At 40.5% G+C, this 16,261-nt stretch overlaps 1 pseudogene; it reads left to right on the top strand.

Annotated features, from left to right (window-relative positions):
- LOC132495490 (coiled-coil domain-containing protein 150-like) overlaps positions 1 to 12,270 on the top strand; it is an 83,893-nt pseudogene extending 71,623 nt beyond the window's left edge.
- Positions 12,271 to 16,261: the final 3,991 nt, after the last annotated feature.

Genomic DNA, 16,261 nt, shown 5'->3' with positions numbered 1-16,261 from the left:
TACATAAACTCCATATAATTTATTTTCACTTCTCCATACATGAGGTCACAAGTGACAGAAAGAGACGAGCTTAAGCTTTAAAAAAAAAAAAAACAAAAAAAAAACCTTTAAAGCACAGCAATGAGCACTGAGCAATTAGTGTGTGCCAGGCTCTATATTCCTTCTCTGCCTCCTCTTGTTTAACTGTTACATGAATCCTATGAAGTAGGCTATTCACATACTTTTCCAATGATGAACCTGAAGCTTAGGGAAGTTAATTATCTGAAATTACTTGACTAGTGTGTGGTGAAGCTGAGATTTTAACTTCTGTCTGATTCCAAAGCCATGCTCTTAGAAAGCAAATGACGAACATACATTTACATTATCTGTTCTAAGAAAAACTGTGTTCTTTAGTGTTAAAAATTATGAAAATCACTGAGAGTGTTTCTCCACAAATCTACTTATTATTATTGCCTCACTTACCCTCCTTTTTTAAATATCTATTTATTTGGCTGTGCCAGGTCTTAGTTGCAGCACACAGGATCTTTAGTTGTGGCACACAGGATCTAGTTCCCTGACCAGGGATCAAACCCGGCCCCCATGCATTGGGAGCACAGAGTCTTAGCCACTGGACCACCAGGGAAGTCCCATCACTTAACCTCCTTTTTAAAAGAAAGGTCCAAAGAGAACAAAATATAGGGACACAGCTAAACATAAGCTTCTCTTACTGAATGGAAGGTTAAAATGTTCTAATTTTCCCTTTGTATCCCACAGCTGAAGAAAGCCCTTGATGAAAGCAACTTCAGATCAGTGGAAGTATCCCGGACCAACCAGGAGCTGCGGCAGAAACTGACAGAGTTGGAAAAGATACTGAACAGCAGCAAGGAGAAAATAAAGGATCAAAAGGCCCAAATTAAGTTCCACTTGTCAGCTAGGGCGAATAATGCTCAGAACATAGAGAGGAGGAAGGTTGTATGAGAAACCCTGACTCTCCTCTCCTCCTTAGTATCTGATGAGGATCCAGGCAGGCAGTGGTGTCTGGGGAAGATGGTTTCAGAGCCCCCCCACCACCATGTGTTCTCTGGGAATTACAGCTACACCTGGGAAGTGGGCAGATTGCCTGGGGGGAGGTGGGGGGAGACTCTTTGTCCCGCAGAGATACTGCTGCATCAGTGTTTGGTTTCTCATTAGCTGCCAGTGTCACATTCTGGCTCCCCAGCTGTCTCTTCCACAGTGATTGTACAAGACTTAGCTCTTTCGGGGTCAGGGGGCTGGATGGGAAGGAGAGCCCAGCAGGAACTGGTAACTGTGGATCTCATGTGGGATTCTTTCTGTCAGCCTATAGGCAAAAAGAGCAAGCCAGTTTTTCCACTGATCATCTTTCTATGTTATTTCCACATTTACTTTCAGCAAACAGAAACAGAATTGAGGCAAGTGGAGCTAATTAAGGATCAGTATCTGAAAAAAAGCTATGAACAGGTAGATGATTTCCACACACTCTGTTTACCATTCACATGAAGTCCCAAACTTGGACAGGTTCACCGACCGTCTCCCTCTTTGTGCCCTACCAGGCACTGAGTATCCAGAAATGTGTATCTGAAATGACTAACCTACAGCAGGAGATGCAGCTGTTGGCCAAGAGCCAACATGATCTGTCAGCTCAGAAGAAACAGCAAGAGCTGCAACTCGAGGCAGAGCAGAAGAGGAGGTGGGAGCTGGAGCATCGGTGCCAGGTAAAAGGGTTCCTAAGATTCATCTCAGAGATTACCAGCAAAGGCCATGTGCAAAACCCAGCATGAGGGCACCTGGCTTTTCTAGGCTCTATAGAAGAAGACAAACTTACAAGTCGTTCATCTTAGCTAAGTCCTTAGAATCATATCTAGGAATGAAGCCTGGAGCTTTGACTATGGCACCTCGTCTTCATGTTCAACTTAATAAAAATGATACTCATTTTTAAAGAACGGCTAAAGCTCACATATGCAAAGTACTAGTTACTAAGCAAAACTTGTGAACTTCATAGTCTTTCAGGAACTTTACACCCCTTGGTTCTTCCCCATAGCTCAGATACATCTGTTGCCGTTACAGGACTTTTATCTACTCCCAACCTAATGAAAAGCACATTTTATTACCGAAAAGGGACTTCAAGAGACCATCAAGCTCTTGCCTTCCAACAGAGATTATCTGCTATGAAAAGTATTCCCCAATTCTGGAAAGAGATGTTAATCATCTTTTCTCAGGAGAATCTGTAAATCAAAATCTATAATCATATACACAAATGTATACTGTAGGTTAAACTGAAAATAATAGTTTTTATCTTATAGTCTGGTAGCACTCGGAGTTCGAAAGTACCCCATCATACTTTCATAATTTGGTTGCTCATTTATTACAATATCGAAGCTTTTTCTTCCATATATAGTACATTGGGAGTTTGTCAAAAATCTTTGTATCACGTTTTCAGGAATTGGAAGAAACAGTTAGACACCTGAAGAAATGTAAAGAGGCAACAGAGGATAAACTGAAAGAAGCTAGTGTGGAATCAGAACAGGTAAGCGAGACCCACAGACATGAAGACTTAGACAAGCTTCCTCAGACACGATGACCCTGAAACACAAGTCCGTGTAATATCCTTCAGTAACACAGTTGTCAGGAGTGCAAAAGGCAAGAACCAATACCTTAGTATAGCCTCCGTTATAAAGAATAGTTTTAGATTAAGATTCTGTGTCTTGATGAGACATCATAGAATGCTAAAAGATTGATTGACATTGACTAATATTAACTTGGTAGTCCAAGCCCCTGAAATTCCAGAAATCCCTGGAATTGGGATTGACATATCTACACTAATATGTATAAAATAGATAACCAATAAGAACCTGCTGTATAATAAATAAATAAAATTCAAAGAAGAAGAGATTCTTAAGCTAAAGGTATCACAGTGACATTGCTGCCAGTTTATCCCTTTTGTAGCCATTAAGTTACATGATAATATGACTGTCAGAATGGTATATTAAAAGGAATATGGGGGGCGGGGTGAAGACGGGGCACTAGGAGGACGCAGAATTCGCGTCTCCTCACAACGAGGGCACCTACCAGGCACCCCGGGGACCACGGATACCTAAGGGGACGGGAGGAACCCCCAGAGACCAGGTAGGACCTGGGGTGTGGGGGGGAGTGAGGGGGGAGGAGAAGCTGAGGTGGGACAGGACTGGCACCTGGCGGGCAGCTAGGGGAGGGGAAGGGATTCCATGCCTGAAGGGGGAAATTTGGGTACCACTGGGAGGGCAGAGGATCAAAAGGGAGCAGGGCCAGGTTTCCCCTGCCCACTTGGGCCCCTGGGAGCCTGCTGAGATCCCGGGCCTGACCCTCTGCCCACTGAGGCCCCCTCCAGCTGTGCGGGTCCTGAGGGAGTGGGAGGGAAGGGGGAACAAAAGTAAAGGCTGGACCTGTGGGACTGGCACCCCTGAGGGGTGGCTGGGGGAGGGGAGGAGTTCCTACACCCAGCGGGACCCACCCACGGTTAGGGGTCCAGCAGCAATGGGGGGAGACCCTGGAGGAGACAGTGGGGGAGGGCACAGAGGAATGGAAGGAAACAGGGCCAGCGCTTTCCCTGTTGGGCTCCTGGGCCTAATCCTCGGAGCCTCCCCCCTACTACGCAGAGCCCAAGCCCTGCCCCTACACCCCCCACCCAGGGCCCCACCTCTACACTCAGAGACCCCCTCCAAGGCACTGGGCCTAAACCCTACCCACACACCCTCATTCAGGGCCTTACCTCCAAACTCCAGAACTCCACACTGCAGAGGCCCTCCCTTCCTTCCACCCAGGTCCTAAGCAGAGGCCCTGCCCCACCTTAAACCCCACCCCTGCCTAAGTTCCACCCCTGCCTAAACCCCACCCCCCCATAGCTAAGGCTTTTTTTTTTTTCCTCTCTTAGATTGGGGTTCTGTTTTACCTTGTTGACTAATTGTTGATTCTCTTATATTTTTATATTTCCTAATCTTTTATTTTTCTAATTTTATTTTATTCTTTATACTTTGTTATCGTTCTCTCCTTTTGGCTTGTACCCCCCCTTTTCTTTTTCTTTTTTCTGTTGTGGTTTTATTTTACCTTGTTGCAGTTGTTTCAATTATAGTTTTATATTTCCTAATATATTTTTTATCTTTCTAATTTTCTTTTCTTTTCTATTCTTTGATATTGTGCTGCTCTGGTCCTTTTTTTCCTTTTTCTTTTTTCTTTTTATTTTTTACAATGCCACAAAACTTGCAAGATCTTGGTTCCCAGGACAGAGGTCAGGCCCGAGCTCCTGTGGTGGGAGCTCCAAGTCTGCTGCACTAACAGAGAACCTCAAACCCCAGGGAATATTAATGGGAGTGAGGCATCCTGGAGGTCCTCATCTCAGCACCAAGACCCGGCTCTATCCAACTTCCTGCAAACTCCAGTGCTGGACGTCTCAGGCCAGACAACCAGTAAGATGATAGATAGGAATACAGCACCACCCATCAAAAAAAAAAAAAATGAAACGACCAAAAAAAAAAATGTTACAGATGAAGGAACAAGGTGAAAACCTAAAACACAAATAATTGAAGACGAAATAGGCAAGCTACCTGAAAAAGAATTCAGAGTAATGATAGTAAAGGTGATCCAAAATCTCAGAAACAGAATGGAGAAATTACAAGAAACATTTAACAAGGATCTAGAAGAATTAAAGAGCAAACAAACAAACAGTTACTGAAATTAGAAATACTCTAGAAGAAATCAGTAGAAGAATAACTGAGGCAAAAGAATGGATAAGTGAGCTGGAAGATAAGATGGTGGAAATAACTGCCAGGGAGCAGAATAAAAGAATGAAAAGAATTGAGGGCAGTCTCAGAGACTTCTGGGACAACATTAAACACACCAACATTCGAAATATAGGGGTCCCAGAAGAAGAAGAGAAAAAGAAAGGGACTCAGAAAAGATTTGAAGAGATTATAGTTGAAAACTTCCCTAACATGGGAAATGAAATAGTCAATCAAGTCCAGGAAGCACAGAGAGTACCACACAGGATAAACCCAAAGAGAAACGCGCCGAGACACATTAATCAAACTATCAAAAATTAAATACAAGGAAAAAATGTTAAAAGCAGCAAAGGAAAAGCACAAATAACATACAAGGGGAATCCCCATAAGGTTAACAGCTGATTTTTCAGCAGAAACTCTGCAACCCAAAAGGGAGTGGCAGAACATATTTAAAGTGATGAAAGGGAAAAACCTACAACCAATATTACTCTACCCAGCAAGGATCTCATTCAGATTCAACAGAGAAATTAAAACCTTTACAGATAAGCAAAAGCTAAGAGAACTCAGCACCACCAAACCAGCTTTACAACAAATGCTAAAGGAACTTCTCTAGGCAGGAAACACAAGAGAAGGAAAAGACCTACAATAACAAACCCCAAACAATTAAGAAAATGGTAATAGTAGCATACATATCAATAATTACCTTAAATGTAAATGGATTAAGTGCTCCAACCAAAAGACACAGACTGGCTGAATGGATACAAAAACAAGACCCATATATATGCTATCTACAAGAGACCCACTTCAGACCTAGGGACACATACAGACTGAAAGTGAGGGGATAGAAAAAGATATTGCATGCAACTGGAAAGCAAAAGAAAGCTGGAGTAGCAATTCTCATATCAGACAAAATAGACTTTAAAATCAAGACTATTACAAGAGACAAGACACTACATAATGATCAAGGGATTGATCCAAGAAGAAGATATAACAATTGTAAATATTTATGCACCCAACATAGGAGCACCTCAAAACATAAGGCAAATGCTAACAGCCATAAAAGGGGGAAATCAACAGCAACACAATCACAGCAGGGGACTTTAACACCCCACTTTCACCAATGAACAGATCATCCAAACTGGAAAGAAATAAGGAAACACAAGCTTCAAATGATACATTAAACAAGATGGACTTAATTGACATTTATAGAACATTCCATCCAAAAACAACAGAATATACTTTCTTCTCAGGTGCTCATGGAACACTCAGAATAGATCATACCTTGGGTCACAAATCAATCCTCAGTAAATTTAAGAAAATTGAAATCGTATCAAGTATCTTTTCTGACCACAACGCTATGAGACTGGATATCGATTAACTACAGGAAAATATCTGTAGGAAATACAAATACATGGAGGCTAAACAGTACACAGCTAAATAACCAAGAGATCACTGAAGAAATCAAAGAGTAAATCAAAAAAATACCTAGAAACAAATGACAATGAAAACGGCGACACAAAACCTATGGGATGCAGCAGAAGCAGTGCTAAGAGGGAAGTTTATAGCAAAAAAATCCTACCTCAAGAAACAAGAAACATCTCAAATAAACGACTTAACCTTACACCTAAAGCAATTAGAGAAGGAAGAACAAAATAACCCCAAAGTTAGCAGAAGGAAAGAAATCATAAAGATCAGAAACAAATGAAAAAGAAATGAAGGAAACAATAGCAAAGATCAATAAAACTAAAAGCTGGTTCTTTGAGAAGATAAACAAAATTGATAAACCATTAGCCAGACTCATCAAGAAAAAAAAAGAAGCCTCAAATCAATAGAATTAGAAATGAAAAAGGAGAAGTAACAACTGACACTGCAGAAATACAAAGGATCATGAGAGATTACTACAAGCAACTCTATGCCAATGAAATGGACAACCTGGAAGAAATGGACAAATTATTAGAAATGTACAACCTTCCGAGACTGAACCAGGAAGAAAGAGAAAATATGAACAGTCCGATCACAAGCACTGAAATTGAAACTGTGATAAAAATCTTCCAACAAACAAAAGCCCAGGACCAGATGGATTCACAGGTGAATTCTATCAAACATTTAGAGAAGAGCTAACACCTATCCTTCTGAAATTCTTCCAAAATATAGCAGAGGGAGGAACACGCCCAAACTCATTCTATGAGGCCACCATCACCCTGATATCAAAACCAGACAAAGATGTCACAAAGAAAGAAAACTACAGGCCAATATTGCTCATGAACATAGATGCAAAAATCCTCAACAAAATACTAGCAAACAGAATCCCTACAGCACATTAAAAGGATCATACACCATGATCAAGTGGGGTTTATCCCAGGAATGCAAGGATTCTTCAATATACACAAATCAATCATGTGATACAACATATTAACAAACTGAAGGAGAAAAACCATATGACCATCTCAATAGATGCAGAGAAAGCTTTTGACAAAATTCAAAACCCATTTATGATAAAAACCTTCCAGAAAGTAGGCATATTGTCCTCAATGATGAAAAACTGAAACCATTTCCTCTAAGATCAGGAAGAAGACAAGGTTGCCCACTCTTACCACTATTATTCAGCATAGTTTTGGAAGTTTTAGCCACAGCTATCAGAGAAGAAAAAGAAATAAAGGGAATGCAAATCAGAAAAAAAAGAAGTAAAACTTTCACTGTTTGCAGATGACATGATACTATACATAGAGAATCCTAAAGATGCTACCAGAAAACTATTAGAGCTAATCAATGAATTTGGTAGTGTAGCAGGATACAAAATTAATGCACAGAAATCTCTTGCATTCCTATACACTAATGATGAAAAATCTGAAAGTGAAATTAAGGAAACACTCCCATTTACCATTGCAACAAAAAGAATAAAATACCTAGGAAGAAACCTACCTAAGGAGAAAAAAGACCTGTATGCAGAAAACTGTAAGACACTGATGAAAGAAGTTAAAGATGATACAAACGGATGGAGAGGTATACCATGTTCTTGGATTGGAAGAATCAACATTTGTGAATATGACTATACTACCCAAAGCAACTTACAAATTTCACAATTTGTATGGAAACACAAAAGACCCCGAATAACCAAAGCAATCTTTAGAAAGAAAGACGGAGCTGGAGGAATCAGGCTCCCAGACTTCAGACTATACTTAAAGCTACAGTTATCAAGACAGTATGGTACTGGCACAAAAACAGAAATATAGATCAATGGAACAGGATAGGAGGCCCAGAGATAAATCCACTCATGTATGGTCACCTTATCTTTGATAAAGGAGGCAAGAATATACAATGGATAAAAGACAGCCTCTTCAATAAGTGGTGCTGGGAAAACTGGAGAGCTTCATGTAAAAGAATGAAATTAGAACACTCCCTAACACCATACACAAAAATAAACTCAAAATGGATTAAAGATCTAAATGTAAGGCCAGACACTATCAAACTCTTAGAGGAAAACATAGGCAGAACACTCTATGACATAAATCACAGCAAGATCCTTTTTGACCCACCTCCTAGAGAAATGGAAATAGAAACAAAAACAAATGGGACCTAATGAAACTTAAAATCTTTTGCACAACAAAGGAAACCATAAACAAGATGAAAAGACCACCCTCAGAATGGGAGAAAATATTTGCAAATGAAGCAACTGACAAAGGATTAATCTCCAAAATATACAAGCAGCTCATGCAGCTCAATATCAAAAAACAGAAAACCCAATCCAAAAATGGGCAGAAGACCTAAAGAGACATTTCTCCTAAGGAGATACAGATGGCGAACAAACACATGAAAAGATGCTCAACATCACTAATCATTAGAGAAATGCAAGTCAAAACTACAATGAGGTATCACCTCACACCAGTCTGAATGGCCATCATCAAAAAATCTACAAACAATTGGGCTTCCCTGGTGGCGCAGTGGTTGAGAGTCCACCTGCCGATACAGGGGACACGGGTTCATGCCCCGGTCCGGGAAGACCCCACATGCCACGGAGCATCTGGGCCCGTGAGCCATGACCGCTGAGCCTGCACGTCCAGAGCCTGTGCTCCGCAACGGGAGAGGCCACAACAGTGAGAGGCCTGCGTACTGCAAAAAAAAAAAAAAAAAATCTACAAACAATAAATGCTGGAGAGTGTGTGGAGAAAAGGGAACCCTCTTGCACTGTTGGTGGGAATGTAAATTGATACAGCCACTATAGAGAACAGTATGGAGTTTCCTTAAAAAACTAAAAATAGAACTAGCCTACGACCCAGCAATCCCACTATTGGGCATATACCCTGAGAAAACCGTAATTCAAAAAGAGTCATGTACCACAATGTTCACTGCAGCTCTATTTACAATAGCCAGGACATGTAGCAACCTAAGTGTCCATCAACAGATGAATGGATAAAGATGTGGCACATATATACAATGGAATATTACTCGCCATAAAAGTAAACGAAATTGAGTTATTTGTACTGAGGTGAATGGACCTAGAGTCTGTCATAAAGAGTGAAGTAAGTCAGAAAGAGAAAATCAGATACCGTATGCTAACATATATATGGAATCTAAAAAAAAAAAAAGAACAAAAAAGGTCATGAAGAACCTAAGGGCAAGACGGGAATAAAGACACAGACCTACTAGAGAATGGACTTGAGGATAAAGGGAGGGGGAAGGGTAAGCTGGGACGAAGTGAGAGAGTGGCATTTACATATACACACTACCAAACGTAAACTAGATAGCTAGTGGGAAGCAGCCGCATAGCACAGGGAGATCAGCTCGGTGCTTTGCGACCACCTAGAGGGGTGGGATAGGGAGGGTGGCAGGGAGGGAGACGTAAGAGGGAAGAGATACGGGAACATATGTATATGTATAACGGATTCACTTTGTTATAAAGCAGAACCTAACACACCATTGTAAAGCAATTATACTCCAATAAAGATGTTTTAATTAATTAATTAATTAATTAAAAGGAATATGGACTCGTCTCTTGTGAGTTTGCCAACAGTGACGCTTACTGGGCCCTTAAGGAAGTTACATTTACTTTCTGTGACTCATCAGTTACCACTTCTATAATAGTCAGGAAGTTATTACCTACCACTGTTACTCTGATAGATGGCTTGGAGTAAGTTTCAATAAATGTTGGCTCCATTCTCATTCACCATACAAGAGGAGACATGACGTACAATGAATGTCATTTCAAGCATCTTTCCCTCCACTTCCGATAAAGAGAAAAGTGGGGTTTGGTTTGGGGGTGGATGGGAGTGTGTCTGTCGTCAGGATGCACAAACAGACCTGGAAAATACTTCAGCTTTGTAGCTTTCTAAAAGTTAAATGACAAGCAGAGCTCTATTTTCTTATCTCACTATTTTGTACTCACACTGTGACCTGGTTAATACAGGACAAGTACATAGTAGCACAAATTTATAAAGGACCTATTATATGGCTGGTGCCGTGCTAGGTGATGGAGCTACAGGGTGAAGAAGCCACAAGAAGCCCCTGCTCTCATCAAGCTTGCCTTCTCCCAAGCAAGAGAGAAATACACTCGTCTCTGAGACCTCAGCGTCAAAACATGAAAATGCTGTCCATGAAACATAAATAATCAAAGGGGGAAAACCAGTCATTTTACTTTTTATTCTAGAGGATATGTTCTACAGCTATTTTGAAGCAACCTTTATATATAATAAAAACCTGTTGGCTCTACCTTCAAAATCACAAAATATCCCAAATACATAGAAAAGTGCTAGGCACATATAGGCACTCAATAAATATTTGTCAAGTAAATGAATACTGATTCTAGATAATCTTCAAAGGCAGACTATTAGAGGGACTGTTTTCAAGTCTAACAGATCATTTGGAAGTTTGTGCTTAGGAACTAAAGTATAAAATATTTTGATAAAGGAAATAAAAAATACCATTTACACTAAGCTGGCCCAGTGTTTTTACTAATTCATTCTATTACCTTTATAAAGCACAGCAGGAAAATCTAGGCTTTACAGTTCAGGGACTTTGGAGAAGTGTTTAGTCTTAGAGAACAGAACTCAAAGTGTGGTTTGAACTACCACATGAATGTTCAGTGCCATCTTGTACTTTCACTCCTATCTTAACTTTCTCCCAAGCCCTCTCACCTCAGTTCACATCCAGGAAATATTAACAAATGCATGAAAATCAGCAGGTTTGCATTCATTGTTTAACTCCATATTCAGAAATTATTCTCTCATCTATAGGAGGATATGTATTATGCAAACAGGTTGCAAAGACCATGCAGTTAGAATTTGAGTCTTTTAATATCTAGGTAAAGTCTCTTGAACTGGCAACTATGGGAAGAAAACTTCCAGTTTAACTAATATGAAGCCCATTTGCTAATTGTGGGGGGAAATTAAGCTTTTAAATTATACAGTGTAAAAGGAAAGAGTCTCGGGCTTCCCTGGTGGTGCAGTGGTTGAGAGTCCGCCTGCTGATGCAGGGGACACGGGTTCGCGCCCTGGTCTGGGAAGATCCCACACGCTGCGGAGCAGCTGGGCCCGTGAGCCATGGCCGCTGAGCCTGCGCGTCCGGAGCCTGTGCTCCGCAACGGGAGAGGCCACAACAGTGAGAGGCTCGTGTACCGCAAAAAAAAAAAAAAAAAAAAAAAAAAAAAAGAGTCTCTTGAACTAATACACAAAAAGATTAAGTGTTCCTTTGTTGTAAATTTTAATGAGAACATTTGTATGTGCAGGTAACAGCTAAAGTGCAAGAAGCTTGGCTCTGGTTTAAGTGCAAATGCGATGACCCACAACTTGAGCTGATCAAAAACCCGTTGCAGAGGGAAGACAGGTGGCGGAAAGAGGTGGAATATTTGTGTGTCTTAAGCAATTCTGGATTTGTTCCTTCTCAGATTTCTAATTACACAAATTCTCTCTTCATCCAGCTACTCTCCACTAATCTGTAGATTTCTTTAAACTACTGTTTGGAAAACCAATGAACTGAATTTCTTTCTTAAAAGTTCTACCTCTCCCAAGCTGTCTAGTTTAGAACCACCTATCTTGAAAAAAAAATGACATCCATAAAGACAAAATAGGCCCTCAGCTCTGCATTTAGTTTCTAACAGTTTTGGGGTGTGTTTTCTTTCCAATAGGACCAAGATAAAAGGCACAGCAGCATATCCGATCAGTCTGCTCTACATTGATGGGAGAATAAACAGAATCTTAGACTTGTGCCCAAGAAGTGTCATTCTGAAGTAAAGAGAAGGTGGTGTCCTTGACAGAGGAGCTTCTTCACTTAGAACAGCTACATCACCCTGATTCCCTGAGCCCAGCAACTAGGGCTGGGCTGTTTCCACCGTCATCAGGACATGAAGTCTTTGATGTGGACTGAAGATTTTGGACCTGAGTTTATCCTTTTATGAACTCTTTGATATCAATACAGAACCACCCCATCTTTTTTGTCCCTTTCCCCATTTTCCACCCAGTAAGTTTATATTAATGTGTTGTATGATAGGAGATGCTGTTGGCTATTGTTTTAAGTAAATTTTATCAAAAAGCATTTAATGAGGTACTGGATGATTTGGCAACTAAATGATATGATACTTTATTTCAGTGAAATGTCCTGGTCTAACATCTAGTAGATACTCCCTGGAAATACGATCACCTGAAAAGTGGTAAAAACTCTCCCACTGTCTAGTAAACATATACCCTTCTATGCTGGGTAATTACTAGCACACCTTTTATAAGACCATATCTCTGTTCGTATATAAGATATCTCAGAGGTTGTATTTGCAGGTTCCTTGGACATTTACAAAGAAGTTTATTCAACTCTGTTCCAGGAGATTATGCCTGACCAATGTAGCTCTCCCTTACTATAGTAAGCAATAAATTCAGCTTTATCTTCTCATTTCAGATTAAGTAATCCAGATTTAAAGTATGTAAACAGCTGGCATAATACCTGGCTTAATTGATGCTCAAGTAATGGTAGCTGCTGATAATAGTATTAGGACCTAAATCAAATGAGCAATTATAAAATTAGAATATCAAATATAAGACTCAGAGGTTGATGAGCCCACCACTCAATATCTAATGTAAAAAAAAAAAACACAGCTGGGGACTTCCCTGGTGGTGCAGTGTTTAAGAATCCACCTGCCAATGCAGGAGACATAGGTTCAATCCCTGGTCCAGGAAGATCCCACATGCCGCAGAGCAACTAAGCCCATGTGCCACAACTACTGAAGCCTGCACTCTAGGGCCTGCGTGCTGCAACTACTGAGCCCGCATGCTGCAACTACTGCAGCCCGCGCACCTAGAGCCCATGCTCCGCAACAAGAGAAGTCACCACAATGAGAAGCCCACGCACTGCAACAAAGAGTAGCCCCTGCTCTCTGCAACTAGAGAAAGCCACACGCAGCAACGAATACCCAATGCAGCCCAAAATAAATAAATTTTAAAAATAGAACAAAATACTAAAAAATAAAAAAACACCACTGAATTTATTGCTTACTGTGGTAGGGGAGAGATGTTAGTCAGACAGTGGCCCCCCTGATCAGAGCAAACTGCTGATCTTATATAGGGTTTTGAGAAAGCATTGAGTTCAAGCACTGGAAGAGTTTCAGAGGTTTAAGTGGGTTGGCATCATCTGCAGATGTGTAGTACTTGAGTGAGACTATTGTTGATTAATTGACATTCAGAGGCAAGTTTCCTGGAGGGCATCCATTTCTGTGTCTGACTTTCAAGAGTGAGGGACTCACTGATTGGCAGGCTGGTAAAAGCCTCCTTAAGTTGTCTAACTCCTATAGTATTTATCCCTTTGGAGGTAAGGAGGTATTGTCAATTTGATGGTATTGGGGAGTCAGAATCTTGAAACAGCCTAACTAAGAGCCCCAGAGAACAATTAACCTGGTCCTGGGGTGGCACTGAAAACCTTGGTCCTGAAATATGCATAGGAACAAAGATCCCAATTGCTGCACAGGAGAGATGATCAATCTTAATGGGTTGCAAATGAGTGTTGTCGTGAGTCACATGCCAAGAATATTAATATCCTCATCCAGAACAAGAGGAGAATTACAGAGTTAGACTGGTGATCATTTCTAGTCAAGATGATAGTTAAAACAGCCTATTTAGTGTGATGATTTGTTAAAGCATTTCTATGATACTTTAGAAGTGTTTCTATAGTACGTTTAGAGTGTCTATCATATATACTAGCTTCTATTGTGACCCTCTACTTTCATTTGAAATAACAAAAAAACAGACAAAATATGAAACAATGGTTTTTAAGAGACTGGACATCAAGCAACAAAGCACTCTCATCCCTGAAAGAAAGGGAACAAGTGAGGTGGGCCCTGTTGTTGCCTCGACGACTTACAGCCTTGAGGGAGTTCAGGCTGTGATGCAAGGAGTGGAAATCAGGATGGGTTCCCTGGGTTAAGGAATGAGAATTGAGAGTCCAGGGAGACACAGGCTGCAAGCGTTCCAGGACAGAGGATGGGAGAGGAGAGAGCCGCACAGAGGGAGCACGTCAGAGACGCCCACAAGGTCCTCTCTGAGTACTGAGCTGAGTACTGGGCAGCACATGCCTTTGGGGAATCTACCTAAGGCTGGAGAAAAGGCCATCCAAAAGGGTTAGAAGTGACAGTGCCCAGCATGCACGTGCACGCACACGTGCGTGCATGCAGTACCAGTTCTCACCAGCCAGAATTGGCAACCTGGTGATTTCCGGGCACTGGGTAGTATCCAACAGGGCCTGGCCTCAGTGGTAGTGGATAGTGAGCCCTGGAGTCAACACAGCTCTGCTCCTAACACGGCCTAACAGCATGGCCCCAAGTGACCCATTTCCAAGTAACTGTGTTCCAAAACAGAGCTTAAGAATATTTAGAAGGATACAAAAAAATATGGTACCCATCAAGGTAGAATCACGATTTCTGGCAAAATTATCAGGCATGCAAAGAAGCAGGAAAATAGGGCCCATAATGAGAAAATCAAAATTGACCCAGAACTAACACAAACATTAGAGTTGACAGACAAGGACATTAAAACAATTATTGTAACTATTCTATATATTCAAAGAATATTATATCAGTAGATGGTAATATGAGAAAAAGAAAGTGGCAATAGTTTATAATTATTTAGTTAACTAGTAGAAAAATGATGAGAGATTTCCTTTAGCAATAGAGATTTACTGCCTGTGGTAACATCAGATTTAAAGGTGAGACTAACACAAGACCTGAAGATGCTTTGACTAATTTCTTGAAGACTGTAATTGTTCTGAAGCAAGGAGACTAAGCCATGGCTTCTACTGATTTAAGGGACAGGCAGTGCCATGTTTCTAACACCCCTAGAGCACGGCCTAACCATTTCATGTCAGTACAAAAAGAGATTTATGAAAATCTAGGAAGAATCAATCTGAACTCTAATTGACTTTGTTCCAGTTAGCCTGTCTGTAAAGTCTTTTATCCTTGGGGATTCTGAGACCATAGCTATTTCTTTGGTAATTTTTTGGTCAGCTTTATTGAGGTATAACTGACATTAAATTATAAGATATTTAAAGTATACATTGTAATAATTTGATATTCACTGTGAAAGATTCTTCTCAACTTGCTAATTAACACATCCATCACCTCACATCTTTTTAAAAAAAAATTTGGTGACAGCATTTAATTTCTACTCTGTTAGTAAATTTTAGTTATACAAGACAGTATTTTCAACCACAATCATCATGTTATACGTTATCTTATAACTGAAAGTTTGTACCCTTTTCCCAACTGCTTCCTATTTCCTCTACCTCCCAACCCCTGGAAATCACTTTTCTAATCTCTGTTTCTATGAGTTTGACCTTTTTTGGGGGGATTCCACATATAAGTATCTTTGGTAATTCCTTGAGTCATTTCTTTAGGCTAGTGTAGGTAATCTAATGTCACATCAGCTATAATTTGATAATATGAAAGGGCTGCAGTATATTTTCTCTGGAAGTAGATCCTGCCTATTAACTCTGTAGGTGCCACAAAGAAGAAAGGAATATTTCTCCAGCAGAGATCCCAAAGTATCAGGTATGGGTTGAGACTTAGAATTGTTGTAAATTCTCAGTTTTCAGAGCGGTTCTAGTAGACCAAATCAAATCAAGTTTATTTCTTCTCAAGCTTCTATGATTACATTTTCAAATTCTTCATCATCTTTTATCATGTCAGTCATTTTTACATTAAGACAAAATTCTCTCTCTCTCTCTCACTGTAAGTCATTTTGCTTTTTAGACAACCTCAAAACTCCTCTGAGGATCTGATGTTCCAGAGTAGCAGGATTAAGGGTAGAGAACACTAATATCAACAAGAATGCTATATTGTTCCACTTGGTAGTTTAGAGGAAGGACAAGGAACTGTTGTGGGCTCAGGTCTCCCTCAGAGCGGCCATGATTAGACAGATTTTGGATTGTCCTTCAGCTTCTTAGCCAGAATTGAACAATTGTTATTTCAGTGCTCCTTTCACTTGCACTATTCTCCTGGCTTCTTTACCTACAGGCTTCCAATTCTTAACAGAAGACCTTTT

This window comes from Mesoplodon densirostris, chromosome 8 (genome assembly GCF_025265405.1).
Source record: "Mesoplodon densirostris isolate mMesDen1 chromosome 8, mMesDen1 primary haplotype, whole genome shotgun sequence".
Classification (NCBI taxonomy): Eukaryota; Metazoa; Chordata; class Mammalia; order Artiodactyla; family Ziphiidae; genus Mesoplodon; species Mesoplodon densirostris.
This window is presented reverse-complemented; position numbering and strand designations above follow the sequence as displayed.